General features: G+C 44.7%; 3 non-coding genes across 3 annotated transcripts; all 3 read right to left on the bottom strand.

Annotated features, from left to right (window-relative positions):
• On the bottom strand, nucleotides 1-119 carry LOC137288297 (5S ribosomal RNA). The gene has a single exon (XR_010957076.1). It is a non-coding gene; the product is annotated as a 5S ribosomal RNA (ribosomal RNA).
• Nucleotides 120-3,249: 3,130 nt separating this feature from the next.
• Nucleotides 3,250-3,368, bottom strand: LOC137288296 (5S ribosomal RNA). The gene has a single exon (XR_010957075.1). It is a non-coding gene; the product is annotated as a 5S ribosomal RNA (ribosomal RNA).
• A 3,136-nt stretch (nucleotides 3,369-6,504) lies between these two features.
• Nucleotides 6,505-6,623, bottom strand: LOC137288406 (5S ribosomal RNA). The gene has a single exon (XR_010957179.1). It is a non-coding gene; the product is annotated as a 5S ribosomal RNA (ribosomal RNA).
• Nucleotides 6,624-7,527: the final 904 nt, after the last annotated feature.

Raw genomic sequence — 7,527 nt, 5'->3', positions numbered from 1 at the left:
TGTCTACTGCACCCGGTGTTCCCAGGCGGTCACCCATCCAAGTACTCTCCGGGCCCGACGTTGCTTAACTTCGGTGATCGGACGAGAACCGGTGTTTTCAACGTGGTATGGCCGTAGACAACGCTCACAGGCAAACTTCGGCTACATATACACACGGGGTAGTGGGGAAGGGACATTGCGATCAAACAGCATCCTCGCATTTTCAGTGGGTTTACACAATCATGTGTTTTCATGTTGGAGTGTTATCTTTACAGTATCTGGCAAGTATTTGGTACTTGTGATACATATGAACGCTGTTTCTGTGCGCATCTGCTGCGAGAAAGGACACACTACTTCGCCCGCCCCCTCGCCCCAAACATCCAGTTTTCGCCCGCCCAATAGAGATCGTGCATGCAGCCTATGTTGTTTTTCGAATAAAATTAATATGAAAACGATGACGGCCCATACTGTCGTGATGTCAAGAAAGTCGGGTTAATCGTGGCAGGCAAAAATAGTTAATCTGTGACGATCGACTGCTGGTATCGTTCTGTACAGCGTCTTGTATAATAGATGTCCATCTTACTCTACATACTGGGGTTCGCGCCCCGTTTGTGTGCCGAGATTCGCGTCTTGGAACACCGTTTCATTGAAAGAAACATCCTAGCTACTTACTTATGAGGCAAAAAGCAAATTTCAACAGTAAATGTAGTGCCCCAGATCATGTGTTCAGTAACAGTGTCGAATGTTTTCTCTCGCAAAATGGCGAACTTGTCAGATAAACGTGCTTCATTGCCTTTGTTTGGGTGCTTGTTTTAGCGTCTGAGAGGCAGTAATGAGTTATGTTGGGGTTTACCTTCATAGTTAGATATCTTGAGAAACGACATACAACATTTGAAATGATTGAATTTGAGTCTAAAGCCTCGAAATGTACTTTTGAAACGAACGATGTCTACATTTTTGCCTCGATGGCTTCACTGAAAATAGCCCGTGTGGCTTCACCATTCACCTGTGAGTGTTGTTATTGTAACAGACATGTAGCCAAATGATTTTTGCATCCAGTCATGAAGTTAAAATAGAAACTTTCCTCGAATAAGAAGTGATTATTCGGATACAAATGCACGAGAAAGCACACACGCTCCCGAGCTAGCAGCTAGCAGCCACAACATGCAGGGTGTCTCCTCCGACGTCCGCGCCTCTGTAGTATCACCCGGGCTGGCTGTCGGGGAGAGGCATTCGCTCTCCGTGCTCCGTTTGTAGCTGACGTGACTTTCTGCACTCAAACCTACCACTATGGCTGATGTTGCTGCTGCCCCCGCTGCTGTCAAGACTCCCAAGAAGAAAGCTGCTGCCAAGCCGAAGAAGGTTGCCGCACATCCCACCTATGTGGATATGATCAAGAAAGCTATTTCATCCTTGAAGGAGAGGGGTGGTTCTTCCCGACAGGCTATACTGAAATACATCCTGGCCAACTACAAAGTTGGTGACAACCAGGTCGCCATCAATGCTCGCGTCAAGGTTGCTTTGAAAAATGGAGTCAAGAATGGTGCACTGAAGCAATCAAAGGGAACTGGAGCTGCTGGGTCCTTCCGTCTTGGCGAGGTGAAGAAAGCCGAAAAACCCAAGAAGGCTAAGCCTGCTGCCAAGCCAAAGAAGGCTGCCAAATCTCCCAAGAAAGTCAAGAAGCCAGTTGCTGCCAAGAAGCCAAAGACAGCCGCTAAGAAGGCCGCCAAGTCACCAATGAAGGTGAAAGCTGCAGCCAAGCCCAAGAAGGCAAAGACCCCTAAGAAGGCAGCTGCCAAACCCAAGAAGGTCAAGACCCCCAAGAAGAAGGCCACCAAGCCAAAGAAGGCCTAAGGTCTCTTTGTCTCGCCTTCGCTCCACATTTCTGTGGTCCAAAGGCCCTTTTCAGGGCCATCCAAATACCCCAAAAGAAAACTTGAAAACACTGATAACAAAACAATGCCATTTATTTCAGCAGCATAGAAATAACAAAGAATGCGTGTCAGCGATAGCAGGTATAGTGTGAATGATGGCTTAGACTGATCATAATTACAAAATGAGCCTTAACCGTAAAGGTGAGGCAAAGAAACCGTTGCCCAAGGTAGGTGTCGGTAAAACCATATACATTGAGCAAAAGCATATACAGCATTGAGCAAAGAAGGATTTGATAAGTATGTTCCTACATTGATATGATAGTGGGCGTTCCAAACCCTACCCCATCTAATGGCCGGTGTGTCTTGTTTTGTTTCACTTAGACCCATCAAAATACATAACCCCACATACACATTACACTCAAGCCAGATACCCGACCCTAAAATAAACAAAGGAAAATAAACGCAAAGACTACAAAAGTTTAACATAAACAAAGCAAGATGTGAAGCAAAGAATGCAAATTGTATATGTATCATGTAAAGTGTTGATGATATCAGATATCGTCAATACAGATTTCCTTTTATGTGTGTACATGTATCTCCACAAGCACGTTGACATCCACCGGGTGTTTTACCGACACACACCTCGCCTATGCAGGACTAGGGCGACAAGAGTTGTGCACCCTTGGTCGTGTGAGGCGTGTGCGTTTGACATTCGCCCCAATGCCTGCAACACTGCTGTTATGTGTCAAAGTAAAGGTACGGAAATACTGTCTAATACATGTAAAGTACGTCTGCGTGACCTAGCTAGAACTGCAAACATAAAATAGCTGACTGATTCACCACCCAGCCGCATCGTCATGCCATGTGTGTTTAGAAAGCAGGGAATCACTGTGGGCTTGCTGTCACAGATTTGAAAGTAATTTTCCTACAGCAAACCAGTGAATCCTATAGCAGGCGTTCAATGCGATTTACCTTTTCCTTATTATCTCATCTGCATAGGCAAAGAGTTGTGCGCTGAGACCTGATACAAACAACATTGTGATGTGACATAAGCAGCCTTTAATATACGAAAGTAAGATCGTAAATGACATGTTTGATTGTCGGAGTACAGTGACACTTTCATGTGGCGAATGAAACATACATGCCTTCAGAGTAGATGATGAGTAGTCGAGTGAACTGACGGGGGAAAATGGTGAGAAGTATAACTGAAAAGTCCTCGGTATGTAAGTGTGTAAGAACAAATCGTTCACAAGCATATTCAGGCATGCAGGAGTTTGCCCATTCAAAACGAAATAGAATGTATCATGACTTTCCGATGTCAATGATACACATGCACCTTGTGGTGGAAATACAAACAAATAAAAAAAAATATACATAAAAAAGGAGAAAATGAAAATGTCTACTGCACCCGGTGTTCCCAGGCGGTCACCCATCCAAGTACTCTCCGGGCCCGACGTTGCTTAACTTCGGTGATCGGACGAGAACCGGTGTTTTCAACGTGGTATGGCCGTAGACAACGCTCACAGGCAAACTTCGGCTACATATACACACGGGGTAGTGGGGAAGGGACATTGCGATCAAACAGCATCCTCGCATTTTCAGTGGGTTTACACAATCATGTGTTTTCATGTTGGAGTGTTATCTTTACAGTATCTGGCAAGTATTTGGTACTTGTGATACATATGAACGCTGTTTCTGTGCGCATCTGCTGCGAGAAAGGACACACTACTTCGCCCGCCCCCTCGCCCCAAACATCCAGTTTTCGCCCGCCCAATAGAGATCGTGCATGCAGCCTATGTTGTTTTTCGAATAAAATTAATATGAAAACGATGACGGCCCATACTGTCGTGATGTCAAGAAAGTCGGGTTAATCGTGGCAGGCAAAAATAGTTAATCTGTGACGATCGACTGCTGGTATCGTTCTGTACAGCGTCTTGTATAATAGATGTCCATCTTACTCTACATACTGGGGTTCGCGCCCCGTTTGTGTGCCGAGATTCGCGTCTTGGAACACCGTTTCATTGAAAGAAACATCCTAGCTACTTACTTATGAGGCAAAAAGCAAATTTCAACAGTAAATGTAGTGCCCCAGATCATGTGTTCAGTAACAGTGTCGAATGTTTTCTCTCGCAAAATGGCGAACTTGTCAGATAAACGTGCTTCATTGCCTTTGTTTGGGTGCTTGTTTTAGCGTCTGAGAGGCAGTAATGAGTTATGTTGGGGTTTACCTTCATAGTTAGATATCTTGAGAAACGACATACAACATTTGAAATGATTGAATTTGAGTCTAAAGCCTCGAAATGTACTTTTGAAACGAACGATGTCTACATTTTTGCCTCGATGGCTTCACTGAAAATAGCCCGTGTGGCTTCACCATTCACCTGTGAGTGTTGTTATTGTAACAGACATGTAGCCAAATGATTTTTGCATCCAGTCATGAAGTTAAAATAGAAACTTTCCTCGAATAAGAAGTGATTATTCGGATACAAATGCACGAGAAAGCACACACGCTCCCGAGCTAGCAGCTAGCAGCCACAACATGCAGGGTGTCTCCTCCGACGTCCGCGCCTCTGTAGTATCACCCGGGCTGGCTGTCGGGGAGAGGCATTCGCTCTCCGTGCTCCGTTTGTAGCTGACGTGACTTTCTGCACTCAAACCTACCACTATGGCTGATGTTGCTGCTGCCCCCGCTGCTGTCAAGACTCCCAAGAAGAAAGCTGCTGCCAAGCCGAAGAAGGTTGCCGCACATCCCACCTATGTGGATATGATCAAGAAAGCTATTTCATCCTTGAAGGAGAGGGGTGGTTCTTCCCGACAGGCTATACTGAAATACATCCTGGCCAACTACAAAGTTGGTGACAACCAGGTCGCCATCAATGCTCGCGTCAAGGTTGCTTTGAAAAATGGAGTCAAGAATGGTGCACTGAAGCAATCAAAGGGAACTGGAGCTGCTGGGTCCTTCCGTCTTGGCGAGGTGAAGAAAGCCGAAAAACCCAAGAAGGCTAAGCCTGCTGCCAAGCCAAAGAAGGCTGCCAAATCTCCCAAGAAAGTCAAGAAGCCAGTTGCTGCCAAGAAGCCAAAGACAGCCGCTAAGAAGGCCGCCAAGTCACCAAAGAAGGTGAAAGCTGCAGCCAAGCCCAAGAAGGCAAAGACCCCTAAGAAGGCAGCTGCCAAACCCAAGAAGGTCAAGACCCCCAAGAAGAAGGCCACCAAGCCAAAGAAGGCCTAAGGTCTCTTTGTCTCGCCTTCGCTCCACATTTCTGTGGTCCAAAGGCCCTTTTCAGGGCCATCCAAATACCCCAAAAGAAAACTTGAAAACACTGATAACAAAACAATGCCATTTATTTCAGCAGCATAGAAATAACAAAGAATGCGTGTCAGCGATAGCAGGTATAGTGTGAATGATGGCTTAGACTGATCATAATTACAAAATGAGCCTTAACCGTAAAGGTGAGGCAAAGAAACCGTTGCCCAAGGTAGGTGTCGGTAAAACCATATACATTGAGCAAAAGCATATACAGCATTGAGCAAAGAAGGATTTGATAAGTATGTTCCTACATTGATATGATAGTGGGCGTTCCAAACCCTACCCCATCTAATGGCCGGTGTGTCTTGTTTTGTTTCACTTAGATCCAGCCCCATCAAAATACATAACCCCACATACACATTACACTCAAGCCAGATACCCGACCCTAAAATAAACAAAGGAAAATAAACGCAAAGACTACAAAAGTTTAACATAAACAAAGCAAGATGTGAAGCAAAGAATGCAAATTGTATATGTATCATGTAAAGTGTTGATGATATCAGATATCGTCAATACAGATTTCCTTTTATGTGTGTACATGTATCTCCACAAGCACGTTGACATCCACCGGGTGTTTTACCGACACACACCTCGCCTATGCAGGACTAGGGCGACAAGAGTTGTGCACCCTTGGTCGTGTGAGGCGTGTGCGTTTGACATTCGCCCCAATGCCTGCAACACTGCTGTTATGTGTCAAAGTAAAGGTACGGAAATACTGTCTAATACATGTAAAGTACGTCTGCGTGACCTAGCTAGAACTGCAAACATAAAATAGCTGACTGATTCACCACCCAGCCGCATCGTCATGCCATGTGTGTTTAGAAAGCAGGGAATCACTGTGGGCTTGCTGTCACAGATTTGAAAGTAATTTTCCTACAGCAAACCAGTGAATCCTATAGCAGGCGTTCAATGCGATTTACCTTTTCCTTATTATCTCATCTGCATAGGCAAAGAGTTGTGCGCTGAGACCTGATACAAACAACATTGTGATGTGACATAAGCAGCCTTTAATATACGAAAGTAAGATCGTAAATGACATGTTTGATTGTCAGAGTACAGTGACACTTTCATGTGGCGAATGAAACATACATGCCTTCAGAGTAGATGATGAGTAGTCGAGTGAACTGACGGGGGAAAATGGTGAGAAGTATAACTGAAAAGTCCTCGGTATGTAAGTGTGTAAGAACAAATCGTTCACAAGCATATTCAGGCATGCAGGAGTTTGCCCATTCAAAACGAAATAGAATGTATCATGACTTTCCGATGTCAATGATACACATGCACCTTGTGGTGGAAATACAAACAAATAAAAAAAAATATACATAAAAAAGGAGAAAATGAAAATGTCTACTGCACCCGGTGTTCCCAGGCGGTCACCCATCCAAGTACTGTCCGGGCCCGACGTTGCTTAACTTCGGTGATCGGACGAGAACCGGTGTTTTCAACGTGGTATGGCCGTAGACAACGCTTACAGGCAAACTTCGGCTACATATACACACGGGGTAGTGGGGAAGGGACATTGCGATCAAACAGCATCCTCGCATTTTCAGTGGGTTTACACAATCATGTGTTTTCATGTTGGAGTGTTATCTTTACAGTATCTGGCAAGTATTTGGTACTTGTGATACATATGAACGCTGTTTCTGTGCGCATCTGCTGCGAGAAAGGACACACTACTTCGCCCGCCCCCTCGCCCCAAACATCCAGTTTTCGCCCGCCCAATAGAGATCGTGCATGCAGCCTATGTTGTTTTTCGAATAAAATTAATATGAAAACGATGACGGCCCATACTGTCGTGATGTCAAGAAAGTCGGGTTAATCGTGGCAGGCAAAAATAGTTAATCTGTGACGATCGACTGCTGGTATCGTTCTGTACAGCGTCTTGTATAATAGATGTCCATCTTACTCTACATACTGGGGTTCGCGCCCCGTTTGTGTGCCGAGATTCGCGTCTTGGAACACCGTTTCATTGAAAGAAACATCCTAGCTACTTACTTATGAGGCAAAAAGCAAATTTCAACAGTAAATGTAGTGCCCCAGATCATGTGTTCAGTAACAGTGTCGAATGTTTTCTCTCGCAAAATGGCGAACTTGTCAGATAAACGTGCTTCATTGCCTTTGTTTGGGTGCTTGTTTTAGCGTCTGAGAGGCAGTAATGAGTTATGTTGGGGTTTACCTTCATAGTTAGATATCTTGAGAAACGACATACAACATTTGAAATGATTGAATTTGAGTCTAAAGCCTCGAAATGTACTTTTGAAACGAACGATGTCTACATTTTTGCCTCGATGGCTTCACTGAAAATAGCCCGTGTGGCTTCACCATTCACCTGTGAGTGTTGTTATTGTAACAGACATGTAGCCAAAT

This window comes from Haliotis asinina, chromosome 6 (genome assembly GCF_037392515.1).
Source record: "Haliotis asinina isolate JCU_RB_2024 chromosome 6, JCU_Hal_asi_v2, whole genome shotgun sequence".
Lineage (NCBI taxonomy): Eukaryota > Metazoa > Mollusca > Gastropoda > Lepetellida > Haliotidae > Haliotis > Haliotis asinina.
Note: the sequence above shows the minus strand (reverse complement) of the source record. Positions and strands in the feature narration are given on the sequence as shown.